At 49.2% G+C, this 15,171-nt stretch overlaps 1 long non-coding RNA gene across 1 annotated transcript in view; it reads right to left on the bottom strand.

The window, feature by feature from the left end:
* LOC110309962 overlaps positions 1–13,819 on the bottom strand; it is a 21,623-nt gene extending 7,804 nt beyond the window's left edge. The window contains exons 1-2 of the long non-coding RNA XR_002379781.1: positions 13,596–13,819; positions 1,614–1,684 (exon numbers count right to left, since the gene is read on the bottom strand). This is a non-coding gene — a long non-coding RNA (uncharacterized LOC110309962). The remainder of the gene's footprint in view (positions 1–1,613; positions 1,685–13,595) is intronic.
* Between the last annotated feature and the right edge of the window lie 1,352 nt (positions 13,820–15,171).

Below are 15,171 nucleotides of genomic sequence, written 5' to 3'. Positions count from 1 at the left end.
CACTTTGTAGACCAGGCTGGCCTCGAACTCAGAAATCCGCCTGCCTCTGCCTCCCGAGTGCTGGGATTAAAGGCGTGCGCCACCACGCCCGGCAAGTGAAGTCTTTTATATGGATATATGTAAGTAGAAAGCTTGGAGAAAATTTAAATGGATGTATTGCTTAAACTCAGTACAAAATGCCCCCTTCTAAGGAACGAGATCTAAAAGACAGGAAGGCTGGGCACAGGGCACCCTACGTGGAGGCTCAATGGCTCCTCAGCTCTCTGTAAAAGGCCTGACAGTTTTCCAGTCTCTGGGGACAAACCTGAAAACCAGATGAGAGCTTTGCTCCCAGCCAGGCTGTTGGGATTTCCCCTCTGTTCCCACGAAGCTTGCCAGTCCTGTTAGGTTTATGGGAGCCTGTTTCAGCCCACCTCACCACCACCACCACATCCTGGCACCTTAGAGCATGCGGCTCAGCCCTGAGCTGGACATGGCCTGGGAGTGCAGGTCCACTGGAGCAGTCTGTGAAGGAAGCAGTCAGCAAAGCCCTTCTTCACCCAAGGACGAGAGAGGGAGGGAGTCTCTGTCACTGTGTTTCCCTCACAGTGACGCATGCAGTGAGGGCATCCTGCACCAGGTATATAATTCTGCCCATGGACAACTGAACAGGAAGCCCTGAAGCAAGCCGGCCTCTCAGCACGCTCCTTGTCCTAGTGTAGCAATGATGTGGTGGCTCTTGTGTGACTACTTGGCTTGAGAAGAAAGCCCTCTGTCCTACTGCTGGTTGGGCCAGAGGTGTCTTGGCTCTAGGGCAGGTGTCTGGGAGTGAGAGGCGGCATCTGCCAAAGCCTTGTAAGGCCACTGGGTTTTTTCTGGATTAAAAAAAAAACCCTTGGCCCACTGTGAGCTGGGGGATGATGATGGACAGGGACAACTATGGCAGAGTGGCCAGGGAGGAATAAGAAGAACCATGAAGTATTTGTATGAATTAGGTGGTAGTCAGGGCCACAGAGGAGAAGTGGACATTTCCTGAGGACCCACAGATGAGGAAGACAGAGGTGTGAATGGTGGCCTGGCCTGGAGACATCTGCATGGAGCTGCTGAGAGGAAGGTTTGAGTCCCTGCACCTCAGATGGGCCAGAAGAATGTTCATGAGTCCGTGCACCTCAAATGGACCAGAAGGATGCTCAGACCTGGCTTTCCATGGGGTTTGGATCTGTGGCTGTGGTCCTGTATTTTAACTCTCTCTGTCTCAGCTTTGGGTTCTCAAGAACAAGTCTATATTCTCTGTCCCCATGTCCCTGGTGTCATAGCCAGTGCTGGAAAACAGAGCAGTCGGGCTGTGTTTCTACTAGAAGGACACACAGCTGGAGAGAGAGGTGCATGTGTGTGTGTGTGTGTGTGTGTGTGTGTGTGTGTGTGTGTGTGTGTGTGAATCCAGCCCTGAGACTCTCAGCAAAACGCAAGGCAAGAAGGGGCAGGGAATTCTATCCTTAGTCAGATTCTTTCTTTAAAAATTATTTTTATATGTATGAGTGTTTTGCCCATGTGCATGTCTGTGCACCACATGCAGTCAGTGCCAGAAGATGTCAGATCCCCTGGAACTGGAGTTACACAGGGTTGTGAATTACCGTGTGAGGGCTGGGAATTGAACCTGGGTCCTCTGGAAGAGCATCAGTGTTCTGGGCTTTCTCTCCAATCCCTGGAGACAGATTTTTAAAAAAAACATTTTGTTATTAATTATGTTGTTTTACAAAATGCTTAGTACTTGGCTTCATTTGTTAAAAATAGTATTTGGATCTGTGTAGGGTCCTACATCAGCTCTGCCACAGAGCTGGGCCACTAGGGGAGGCAGGATGCAGGAAGTTGGCCACACTTACCTGACACAGTCCCCGGGCAGGTGTTGGGCTGTAGGGTAGCCCTGGGATACCACTCTGGGGGTGGGGAAGCACAGTCTGAGGCATGGGGGCTGGTTCAGGGGTCCCCGGGCCTGCAACAAGGCCAGGGCCACCTGGTTCTCAGGCTCTCGGACACCCAGGCACCGCTGGACCAGCAGAAGAGCTGAGAATGGAATCTGGGCCCATGGGCTGGATCTAGCCTGAGGTTGAGGGGGGGAAGAGCGGGTGCTCCAACTGGTCCCTCAGAGAGAGTCCTTGGCTTGTCAGTGGTTGTCCTGAACTTGGTGGCAGTTGTGGCCAGGAACACAGAAAGGCCTTCTACAGGAGATTAGACGGCAGCTCTATAGGCAAAGGCCTCCTCCACGACTCCCATGGTGGATCCTGATGAAAAGAGGCAGTCCATGGTTTTTTTGTTGTTGGTGGTTTTTTTTTTCAGTTTTTGTTTGTTTGTTTGTTTGTTTCAAGACAGGGTTTCTCTGTATAGCCCTGGCTGTCCTGGAACTCACTTTGTAGACCAGGCTGGCCTCAAACTCAGAAATCCACCTGCCTCTGCCTCCCGAGTGCTGGGATTAAAGGCGTGCGCCACCACGCCCAGCTTGAGGCAGTCCATGGTTTTAAGGCATTTATTGTCATGGTGGAAAGTGGATGAGTAAAACTGTACCCAGAGAGGGCCTGAGGTTAAATACCTTTTGCAGGGAGGAGCATCTGGGTAAGAAAGCTTATTGGCTAAGCCCTCCAGGCCTTAGGTATCTCATTAAATGGAGATCTGTCTTGAACCTACATGACCAGAGGTCACATCCTCTATCTGTAAAGGGGTTTGGGGCATTGCCCTTAATGTAACTGATGGTCACAAATCTATGGAGGGCTGCAGCTACTGACAGGGGCCTGGTGCCTGGGAACAGGTGAAATGCCTTCAGCATCTCCAGGACTTTGAGCCTTAGCTCAACCAGGAACTAGGCTACCTTTCACAGTCACACATCTGCCTGAATCTTATGTACTTTAGGGGAACACATACACTCCCACATGCACACATATATATGTATGCCCCCACACAACACATGCACACCCCCACATACACACACATACACACACACACACACACACACGCTACACTCATGCATGCATACACACATACATACATACTACACTCATTCACACACACACTACACTCATGCACGCACACACTACACTCATGCATACACACATACATACATACTACACTCATGCACGCACACACTACACTCATGCATACACACATACATACATACTACACGCACACACTACACTCATGCATACACACACTACACTCATGCACACACACACTACACTCATGCACACACACACTACACTCATGCACACACACACTACACTCATGCACACACACACTACACTCATGCATACACACACTACACTCATGCATACACACATACTATACTCATGCATACACACATACTATACTCATGCATACACACATACTACACTCATGCACACACACACTACACTCATGTATGCACACATTACACTCATACACACACACTACACTCATGCATGCATACACATACTATACTCATACATACACACATATTATACTCATGCATGCACACACACTATACTCATGTACACACACCATACTCATGCAAGTATACACACTAAACTCATGCAAGTATGCACACTATACTCATACACACACACATACTACATTCATGCCATAAACACTACAATCATGCATGCACATACACACTCTACACTCATGCATGCGCGCACACACACACACAGTACACTCATGCCTGCACATGCACACACACACACACACACAGACAGTACACTCATGCCTGCACATGCACACACACACACACATACGTACAAAGATACTCACTGTAGCCTTACGCACACTCTGGAGAGGCCTGAGAACAGTGCATACACCTCGAATGAACAAGCAACCCCAGGGGATAATCCACAAAAAAACAGTCTGTAGTAAAAAGAATTCAAAACTTTATATATCAAGACAAATCCCAAAATAAAACACCCCAGGGGGGAAAAGCCATTAGCAAAAAAAGCAATGTGTTTTTATTTCTAAATTAAAAAAAAAATCAAACATGAAAAATGCATTCTGTCATTATTTAATTATAACTTTTAATCAAAGTCAAACAGAACTTTAGAATTCTCTGAGTTTTAATACTTTTAAAAAATTGTTGGTTCTCACCCTACCCTACCCAAACCAGCCATTTTAGTTCCTGTAGTTCCTGGTGTTTCTGTGGCTTTGGAACTCTATCCTTGCTGAATGGTCCCTTTTCTAGCTCCCTTCTCGTGGCTGGGTTGCTGGAGTTGTCATTGTGACTGGCCAAGGGTCTTGGGGGTTCATTTCTCTACCAGTGAAAGAACTAGAAAGCAGAGAAAGTGCTCAAGACACAGTCGGGTAACGAGGGCAATACGGGTGAGAAAGAACACACAGCAAAGCCCTGGGAGGCCCGGGGTTTTAAGTGGCTTTGGTGGCCTGAGATGGGTCCCTTCTCCTAATTTGGGGTTGGTCAGCCTGCATAAGGAAAAAGAAGCTCAGGGCCCTACAGATTTAGGTAACATTGCTCGGATCAGTCCTTGAACATAGCTGACTAGCCAGGGCCAGTCAGCAGAAGAGGGCTCTGTCAGCAGGAGAAAAAAACCCACCAGGCTTTTATCTTAGGTGAGGAAGGCGAGGAAGGTGGAAGTTTGCCATCCTCCTTATCTATCTGTGGCCTTTTCCCTATCTGTCTGCCTGTCTTGAACCTCTCTGGCTCCCAATGGCTCCCGTGAAACCTGGTCCAAAGAGTTGGTTCTCAACCCAGTATCTCTGCTCCACTCCTTACCCCTGACCTGAGCCAGCCACACACGTCCTCCCTCACAAAAAACCCGGGGTTCTTGGAAGCAGGGAGCTAGACAAGACAGTACGGGTTTTCTGTGATGGGTGAACGCACTCTGGGGACCTTATGGGCAGTGTGTTTTCCACAGCTCATGACAGTGGACTGCATTCGCATCCAGAAGTGCTTAGACTTGTGGCTTGCCAAGAGGGCGTGCAGTTCTGCCATGTTCTTGCTGCCCAAGAAAAATGAAGTTACAGGAGGTGAGGAGTCTGTCTGTGTGTTTGACCATGGTTTCTGAGTCTCAACACAGGCATTCATCAAACCACCACATTGCACATCTTATACACACATACTGTGTGTGTGTGTGTGTGTGTGTGTGTGTGTGTGTGTATCATGGGGAAACCTCTAGTGTTATTCCTGGCCTTGCATCTTATTTGAGGTTGGATCTATTAGTTGTTCACAGCTGTGGGCCACAGGCTGAGGGACTGCCAAGCTTCCTGAGAGTCTCCATCTCCATCTCCATCTCCATCTCCATCTCCATCTCCATCTCCATCTCCCATCTCTTCCCATAGGAACTCCAAGTTGCAGACACTACCACCACACCCAGCTTCTATGTGGGCTCTGGGGATTCAAACTCATGTTTTCAAGGCCACGTTTCTCTCTGAGCCATCTCCCTAGTACCTTAGTTTCTTCTATTTATCAATTATCCTCACAAAGCTGGCTGGCATTAGAGAACTGTGCTTTCTGTTGGCTTCATCTTCCGGCATCCAGCTTCAGTCTGTCCCTGTCACTATCCGTCCCCGAGTTCTCTCCCTGCCTATGACCCACCTCTCAACACTCAGGTAAGGCATGGCTTTCTGTCTTCCTTAGCAACACCCTGGGCAAGGGAGAAGGGCTGCTCCCACCTCTGCTTCAGAGCTGGACCTAGAGATCTCCCTCCATGTAGGGGACTCTGTGTCCTGAGTCTGGGTTCCCACAGCGTCCTCTTCTCTGTCCCCCTTGTCCTCCCACAGCTTACTGAGAAAGCCTCTGCCACTCTTCCAGTCTGCAGTGACCTCGCCCCGACCTCACCCTTGACCTCTAGCAGGCTCTGCAGGCTCCTGAGAAGTGTGAGCCCTGCTCACTTCCAGCTTCCAGCTTGTGCTCTCAGCCCTGCTCCTGGTCTGAGCTCAGCTCCTTCCCTCTGGAGGCGACAGCGTCCCCAGTTCCCCGTCTTCCTGAGATCATGACAGTGTTCCCAGTGCTGTGTCTTTCCATTTTAATTTGTGGAAGGATTGTGGGGGCCTGGAAAGTACATCCCTCTGTGAGTGATGCCATGAAACTTAGCTTCAAATTCCAAAAATGTCAGGCAGAAAAAGCGAGACTCCTGTTATTCGGTTTCTTTTATCAGTCAATTGGAGTGAAGTTACTGTGGCAAGTTCATCTTCCCCAGTGCTGCCCTGGATGGGACTCCAGACCTGGGGCCACTGTGCTGAGAGCTCTCTCTATGCTCCTCCAACCCAGGCAGGCTCTCAGGAGGCACTCAGATCCTTGGGCCTGTCACCTGCACAGTGTAAGGCAGGTCAGGCCATCGATCCCCAGGCAGAAGGCCTTCACCTAAGGTGACCTCATTAGAGCATCCCTGGGGCTCTGGAAGCAGAGCCAGCACCTCAGCTGTTACAGAACTCAATACCCACACAGGTCCTAGCACCCCTTTTCCTTGGAAACCTCCCTGTTTTCCTTTGACTGCTGAGGGCAGGGAGCACTCCAACAATCTCCCTGTGGCAGACCACCATGTGCCTTCTGTGCCCAGCAAGCATTGGCCTTGGCCCCAGCAGGGCCCTGGGGGCCAGGCATCCAGGGTGAGCTGGAGCCTTCAGATCCACAGGCAGCATTGGCTCCTTCTCCCATTGCCTCAGCTCTGGGCTTTCTTTGCTTGAGCTGCAGAACTGAATAAACACAGGGTGTGAGGATGGATCCTGCCTGGCTGTGCATCCCTGACTCCAGCTGCTCTGAGTCCCGGTTGCCAAGATCTACAGCCTTAAGATGCCTGAGGCCATCCAGGCCTCCACCAGAGCTGACTGCAGAAGGGCAGGGGTTATTTGACAATTGTTTGGGCTGTGCTGATTTGTTAACTTGCCATGGTCCCCTGCTTACATAAGCTCTTCACACCCCAAGTAGATGAATATGCTAATCACTGGTTTCTAGTATCTGTCCCTGTCCCTTCCATACAAATAGCTGCTGCCTTTCCAAAGGTACCCTAGGCCTGTTCAATTAGCAGGCTCCCCACACCCCACTCCTACACTTTGGTGTTGGTCCCAGGGACTCAAACATTGTATAGCATATCTGTGAACCACTTGGCAGAATATGAGGTCCAGCCCCATTCCCCCATAGAGAAAAATGAGACCTGCCCTTGTTAACGTTTTATGTAATTATTCTAGAATTTGAGTCTGCTTTGTCACCACTGGCCATTTGTGTGACTTTCTTCTGTCCTTGCTTTCTGATACCAACTCTTTTGTAATTATTCTATGTGACAAATTTCAGTTAGGTTGCTCGTGTGATCTCTTCACTGTGCTTAGAGGAAGGGTCTCTCTCCCACTGCAGGATCTGCCTGATTTCAAATGGGGCCACTTCCTGTGTGGTACAGCCACATGGAAACCCTGGAGGCTCATGTCCCTGATACCCTGTGATTTAACCCAGAAGATGCTAGAGCCCTGAAGGACTATAGTGCTGGACTTCTCATCAAATGTACACATGCCTCTTTTAGAGGTCTTCCTTCTTTCCTGTGTGTCTGGATGTCCTTTTGAGCTCATGGCTCTCCTGCCTGACAGACTCCTCTGGGTGTTCATCTCAGTGCAGAGTGGCCTCTTCATTTCTGCTTCTTTAAAAATGTGTCCATTTGTCTGCAGTGTTTCTGGTGGGAAACTCGGATCCCGGCTGCCGGCCCCGTGGCACGCCTTCAGAGCTTTAAAAGCTGCCATTCTATTTCCTCCTACTTCCATTGTTCCATTGACAAATCAGCTGTTCCCCAACTGTTTCTTCCTTCGCTGGGCATGGCTGGCTTTGCTCCACAAGAACAGTAAACGTTCTTAATGGCTGAGCCCCCTCCAGTCCTTCCTTTGGGAACTTTAATTACGCATTCTCCACAGTACCCCACACGCCCTAGTGTGCTTCTTTGGTTTCTTGAGGTTTTTGTTCCATACCCTCAGCCTTGATCGTTTTTAGCAAACTTACAATGTGTGCTTCGTCTAAACAATCTGTGCCAGCCTCGTGCGGCGTCCCCTGGAACTTGCTCTTTAATTTGACGCCCTTGGCCTGTATTTTCAAATTCAATTCATCTAATAATGTACCTCAGCTTTTCTTTTTTTTTTTTTGAAAAAAATGCTAATTGATGTTGCAAATTTGTCATTAGCCACTTCAGTGACCAAGAACCCAGGGCCTCCTGTTGCCTGTTTTTCCACCACTTGGCATCTGGTTGCTTTCCCCTGTGAAGTCTGGTAACCTTCTTGTGAGAGACACTGGACATTGTAGTCTTTTCATGATGTTGTTTATGGTGGAGGTAGGCACCTGTTCACACCCAGAGTTAAAACACTTTAGGCTGACCTTCACCTTCACAGAGCAGAGTTTATGTCGGCTTGTTCTTCTTGTGGTACAACGTCCTAAGGGGCTCAACAGAAAGCCCTGTGTGTTTTCTGGAACTCTGTGTTGTTGAGCCTTGAACTCCAACTTCCCTTGTAATGACATCTATGATATGGGTGACACCCACGCCTAGTTCAGCTCAGTCCCTGAGGGCTGCACTCTGTGCAACATATGCCCCCTCAGAGTTCTCTGGGCACCAACTGCTGGTGCAGACAGACTTGGCTGCCAGGACTTCTCTTTTCCTCTTGCCCCTGGCTCTGGGTGTCGACTTGGGTCTCCCCCAGCTCCTGAGCCTAGCACCCAACTCTCAACCAGCAAAATGGCGCTCACACATTGTTCAAAGACAAGAATGATGGAGCCACCTCTGCTTGGTTTGCTTTTTCTCTGGGACACAAACCTCAAATCCTGGGTTGCCTTTTGAGTGAGGCCTTTGAAAAATAACCCCCACCCCCTGTCTGAGTTTGTGTGTGACTGTTCTTTTTAACTCTCCCTGGCTCTGTGTGTTTGCCAGAAGCCATTCCATCAGATTGGACTATACATGGGGACCTTCTTAGGTTTCAATGAGGCAGCAACACACGGAGATCTGGGGTTGGCAGACTGACCTTATCTCCAACCTAGATGAGGGCAGAATTATTTCAGCTGTTGACTTCTCAAGAGGACTGAGTCCTTCTCAAGAAGGACTGGGGGCTGGGGATGTCGCTCAGTCAGGAGAGTACCTGCCTAATATGCACAAAGCTCTATGTTCAATCCTCAGCATCGCATCCAACCTGGTCAGATGGCATGGCACTCGGGAGGGGCAGGCAGGACGATCAGAGATCAAGTCATCCTCCTCTACAAAGAAATTTGAGGTGAGCCTGGGCTACATGAGACCTTGTTTTGAAAAACAAATTATTTTTTAAATGCACCACTGCAGTCATGGACAGAGATTGGGGAAGTCTTTGGTTGGGGAGCAAAAGCAAATGCCAAAAGGCAGGCTTTTTTAAAAAATATCAGAGATGGGTGACAATCAGCTGCAGTGATGGGAAACCTCTGGGGACTGGGGAGCCGAGTAGGCCAGGAGCTTGACCCTGGTCTCCCTTGGGAGAAGGCTGGGCTGCTAGGGGACCTGTGGCAAGTTGGGAGAGCATCTTAAGAAGGCAATAATCGCTTTAACAGCTTGTTTGATGTGAAAAGCATACATGGACAGATTCTTTTTAAATGCTGTGCCTTCCAATGAGAGCTGGGTGCCAAGGTTTACATCAGAGGCTCTTGGGAGTCCCGAGTCCAAATCCCGCCTTTATTCCCCTTAGCAGGAGGCCCTTTGTAGGCTATCAAGCACATCTCTAAAGTGGATGCAATGATGAGGTCACCTGTCTCATGGGATATGTGGGAAATCTGACAGGTATGTATGTATAAGACACATAGACCCTGCTGTCACCTGCCTGGAAAATTGGTTGTTAAACATAAAGCAGTTTACAGCACAGGGCCCTCCTTTAACCTGATTCAGCTCACAGCCACCATGTCTGAATGTCCATCTGGTCAACCTGCCTTGTGCTACTACATGTGAGGGACAGAAGCAGGTAGGGTCTGCTCAAACACACTTGTCAATGGGAAGTGGGTGGACAACTGGACTTCTTTTGAGTGCCCTGTAGCTAAGCAGCTCCTCTCTGCTGCAGGCAGAAGATGCAAGCTCCCTCTGACTTCAGAGAACACTGTAGTTGGCTCCCAGCCCTGCCTCCCTTGCAGTCATTAGCTGAGCCCCTCATGCTCTGCCTGTGACAGGAGAGGGTGGTCCCGACATACCATCGATCATCTAAATGTTTAATAACACCCATCCTCCACTCGCTGGGTAACCGAACCCAAACCATCGGATCCTCAAAGCCACAGACTAACAAGGCTATGAAAGGGAAGATGTTTCTGTAATGAAAATTTCATCAATGCAGATTTCACATTGAATATCAAGGTCTCAGCGTGAAGACAGCATCAGAGTGGACACTGCTGTGGTGCTGACCTTCATCCTTGGAGACAAGAGCAGAGTCAGGCAGCTTCAGTCTTCTGTGACAACATAGCTGCAGGGAAGGAGGCTCTGGGGTGGGGGGTGGGGGTTGGCAAGGCCCCACCCCATTCCCTCTGAGGGGTCTTGGCAACTCTGCTTTGCTCAGTTGACACTCTGATTCCATCTCTATCCAATCTCAGCCGCCTCTGTCCCCTTATTCATCTCTCTCCTCTTGCTCCTTAGCCAGGAGCAAGGCCATGATCTGGCTGACCCTTTTCTTTAAGCTATCTTCTCCAGAACCCACAAACCCTCAGATCTTGTCTCAATCCAGGACAAAGAATACTATCCAGGAAGATTCCCTAGATGATCTTTTAAGAAGTATTACTGGCACTACCAGTCCCTTTCCACCTGCATTCATCTGTTCACACACACACACACACACACACACACACACACACACACACACACGCCATGGAGTTTGAGAGGAGAATCACAGTGACAAATGTGTATCGTGCACTGAGACTAGCTTTCCTACAGCATCTATTTGCCTGTGAGAACTGCAGGTCCCCTGTAAGCCAAGTGTAGCCTTGGTGAATTTTGCATCTTATGTTAATGAGACCCCCTTGATATGATCTGATCCTGCACCTGTGACTTAGGCTTCTAGAAAGCCTTGGTTGGAACCCAGGACTGCCAGAAGGTCTTCCCTCCCCAACACTGTAACCCATGGTGCCACAATGTGCTGGGATGTCTCTGGAGCAGAGGCTGTGCACACACCCAGGGCAGATGCACCAGTAGCTTCAGCTCGCTTATTTACAGCCTGACAAGAAAGTGCATAGAAATTACTCTTCCCTTTCATACGGTGTCTTTGTGAGGCTTCCAACAGTGAAGGAAAGAAAGACACAAGCAACTCCAGACTCTAAGTCACCTTTCCTTAAAGAAACTCACAAACGCCAAGGGACTGCACAACAGGCCGAGTTGCAGGTTCTGGATCCTTCCAAGGTCAAGACAGTTTTTTAAAAACCATCTTCCAAGCATAGCTGGTGACCTTGACCATCTCCAGCTCCTTCGACTTCGTACTGGACAACCGGGATCATGGGAATTAAAGCTAGGAAAGAGGAGCTTTAAAGACCATTTAAGGTGAAGCTTCTGAGACCACAGGGAGAAAGGAAGGCTGGATGCAGGAAGAAAGTCTGCAGCAAACAGGCCTTCTCCGAGGTCTCCAAAGGAAGTTAAGATGTTTTAAATTTTGATGGATCCTTTCCTATTGAATGCTCGCAAAGACGCATGTGTCCCTCTGTCTTTCAAAAAAATGGCCGCCGGGCAGTGGTGGCGCACACCTTTAACCCCAGCACTTGGGAGGCAGAGACAGGTAGATTTCTGAGTTAGGTCAAGGCCAGCCTGGTCTACAGAGTGAGTTCCAGAACAGCCAGGGTTACACAAAAAAACCCTGCCTCAAAAAAAAAAAAAAAAAAAAAAAAGGGCATGTGAATTTGTATGCGTTCGCATGTCCATATGTGTTTGCATACCTGTAAGTGGATATGTTCTTGTACTATGATGAATAATGTTATGTTTTAAGTTTCAATTACTGTACTTAAGAGATCTAGAAAACAAATGTCTCTAACCTGTAAGTTCTGCTTGCTGAAGGACAGATAGATTCCTGGCACGCTGAGGGCTGTTCATGTACGAAAAACAAGCCACGTGTTTTCACTTCTGTAAACAAGCTTGGTTGCCCCAACTGACAGGATAGGCTGGAGCACAACAGGAGGGTTGTAGACAAAGAATATATCAGGATGTATGCTTGCCTCTGATTGGACGAAGGCAGGAAGTACGTAGCATGGTGAGTTTTGCCCTTATAAGCCCCTGACTAACGCAGTCTGTGCCAGACTGAGCACAGGTCTTGGGTATAGTCCTGGCCAGCATTCAATAAAGCTTGCACTGGCCTTTCCTCACCCGGTGAGATTAACAGTCCACGTCCGTGCGTGCACATCTGGGCACATGCATGCCTGTGGAGGCAAGAAGAAGCTGGGTGTCTTCCTCTTCTACTCTCTATCTTATTCGTGAGTCAGGGTCTCTCGCTGAATCTGAAGGCTGCCTATGTGACTACGCTGGCTGACCAGCAAGCCCCAGAGACCCTCCTGTGCCTGCCTCCCCAGTGCTGGGGTGACAGGCACACACTACCACACTTGGCTTTTTACATGGGCTCCAGGGATCTGAACTCAGGTCCTCAGCCTTGTATAGACAGCACTTTACTGACTGAGTCATCTCTGCAGCCCCGGAGGCCTGTGGGTTTCAGCCCTGAGATTATCCAGCTTCCATGTACCTGCCAACAGAAGGCAGAAAAGCAACACGATGAATGCTCAGCCCAGCCCAAGAGAATCAACCCTGGGCTTTTATCAGTGGGGGCGATCTCTGTGGGGCTCCATAGCCAAGTCCTCAAATATACTCTTTCACATAGCCCAGGCTGGCCTCTATCTCTCCACGTATCTAAGGATGGTTTCAGGTAGCCCAGGATGGCCTCTATCTTACCATGTATCTGAAGATAGTTTCAGGTAGCCCAGGATGGCCACCCACAGTACCCATTGTCTGTTGCTGCATGGAAATACTGTCTGTTCCAGCTCGAAACGTAGTGGTTTCAACCAAAAACCAGCTGCATCTGCTTCTTCCAATCAGGTCCCAGGTCAGACATGGCTGCACCACATCTGCAATTTCCGCCAGGAAGACCCGAGAGCCGGAAGTCAGGGCACCATGGTTTGGCTTGCCTGGGGACTTTCTTCGTATGTGTTAAGTCGGCCTGGAGAGCTCAGAAGTCAACCCCACTAAGACTGTGAGCAGAGATCTAAGAGACTCACCCCACCCCACCCCACCCCACACCCCCATGTAGCTGGAGCTCTCTGCCAGCATGGCCACTTCAGGGTGATCAGGCTCCTTCTGTAGCGGCTCAGAATTCTAAGAACAAAAAGCCTAACAAGATGAAAACTCCAAGACCTCTCTTCACTCAGTTTATGCTCTGGAAGTCCCAGAGTCATAGGGATGGGGAGTGGACACAGATTCCACCTCTAAGTTAGAGGCCTGTCAGACCTCAGTGACTCCCACAGAATCAGCGGCTCCAAGTGCATCCTGGGAATATCTCTGCTTCTTTATTCTCCTGTGCCCAGAATCACTCCCACATCGCTCTGACCACAGATCCTCAGTTCGGACTGTGCTTGGGGCAGACCCCACGCCAAGACAAGGCACAGCCCAGCCTCCAACACCCCAGAACACACAATGGGAACAGGTTCTACCCACCATGGAAGTTTGTAAGGGACACTCCCCCAGAGACATGCTCAGATGTCAGCACACACTGCTCTCTTCCACAGAACTGCTGGGGTCTTCCAGGTCCCATTTATCTCCCCGGTAGCAGCTGCCTGCTTTTGCTTCTACAGCACAATCTTCCAGAGCTTTGGAATGGACTTTGCAGTGCCACTTGATGAAGAGAAAAGCAGCGGTGGATACGCGGGGTTCACAGAGGTGGCACCCGCCCTCCTTTGACTGCGCTTCGCAGGCTCTGAGACAACAGGCAGAATTTGGATGGATTCCCACTGCACGGCTCCTAAGTGGCTCCATTTAAGTAAACACCCCCTGGGAATTCATATCCGCACTCCCTGCGGGTGATCCACTCGTCTCCTCCTCACTTCAAACATATAAAATTGAGAATATGTCAGACCTCGCACGGGCTCTTTACAAAGTGTTCCCCATTAACCAGGGCCATTTCAGCCCCATGTTCCTGCCCTCCTCTAAAGGCAGCCTGTGGCATTTCCATAATAAAGAGCCGTTTACGGCTTGAAATCTTGACTGGTTGAAAAATGAATTCCAAAATCCCCCTGGTTGATTTATGGCCCATATGCTTTCTTTGTTGCCGTGTTCGTCACCCCTGGTTAAAGATAGAACATATTATCCGTCCGGGCTGGAGAGGTGGCTCAGCAGTTAAAAGGCTGGCTGCCCTTCCAAAGGACCCAGGTTCGATTCCCAGTACTCACAAGGCAGCCCATTTCCAGGGGATCTAATGCCCTCTTCAGCCACCAGACACGCATGTGGTGCACAGATGCACATGCAGGCACTCCTACACACAATTATTTTAAAAAGAGAAAGTATTGTCACATCATAATTACACATGCTATATGTGTATGATTATACATTTAGTGTGTAGAATTATAATTTTAATCTTGCTGGTGGGTGATCTCTTAAAATCCTAATTTGAGAATCTTAACTGGCCAAAAAGCCTGTGAACTAACCCGGAGAGATGCTGCCCACCCAACAGTGGAGATCATGTCATGGGGTCAGGGTGTCTCTGAAGGGTGAAAAAGTGGTTGCCATGGAGATCTCCATGGAAGTGTCCTGTCTCAGCCCAGGAGGAATACATTGGGTGGGGAGAGGCCCTGAGTCTGTTGACCCTTGAAGTTATCAAAGAGAGGGCATGCTGCTCTTGCAAAGGACCTGAATTGGAGTTCCAGCATCCTCACTGAACAGTCCCAAACACCTTGGAACCCTCGCTCCAGGGGTTCTAATACCCTCTTCTGGCCTCCGTGGGCACCAGCACTTACCACCATGCAGACATAAGCATAATTAAAAATAGTAAAAATAAATCTTTGCCGGGCAGTGGTGGCACATGCCTTTAATCCCAGCACTTGGGAGGCAGAGGCAGGCAGATTTCTGAGTTTGAGGTCACCCTGGTCTACAGAGTGAGTTCCAGGACAGCCAGGGCTACACAGAGAAACCCTGCCTTGAAAAACAAGAAGAAGAAGAAGAAGAAGAAGAAGAAGAAGAAGAAGAAGAAGAAGAAGAAGAAGAAGAAGAAGAAGAAGAAGAGGAGGAGGAGGAGGAG

Source organism: Mus caroli, chromosome 2 (genome assembly GCF_900094665.2).
Source record: "Mus caroli chromosome 2, CAROLI_EIJ_v1.1, whole genome shotgun sequence".
Taxonomy (NCBI): domain Eukaryota; kingdom Metazoa; phylum Chordata; class Mammalia; order Rodentia; family Muridae; genus Mus; species Mus caroli.
The sequence above is the reverse complement of the archived record's forward strand: the minus strand, read 5'-3'. Positions and strand labels throughout refer to the sequence as shown.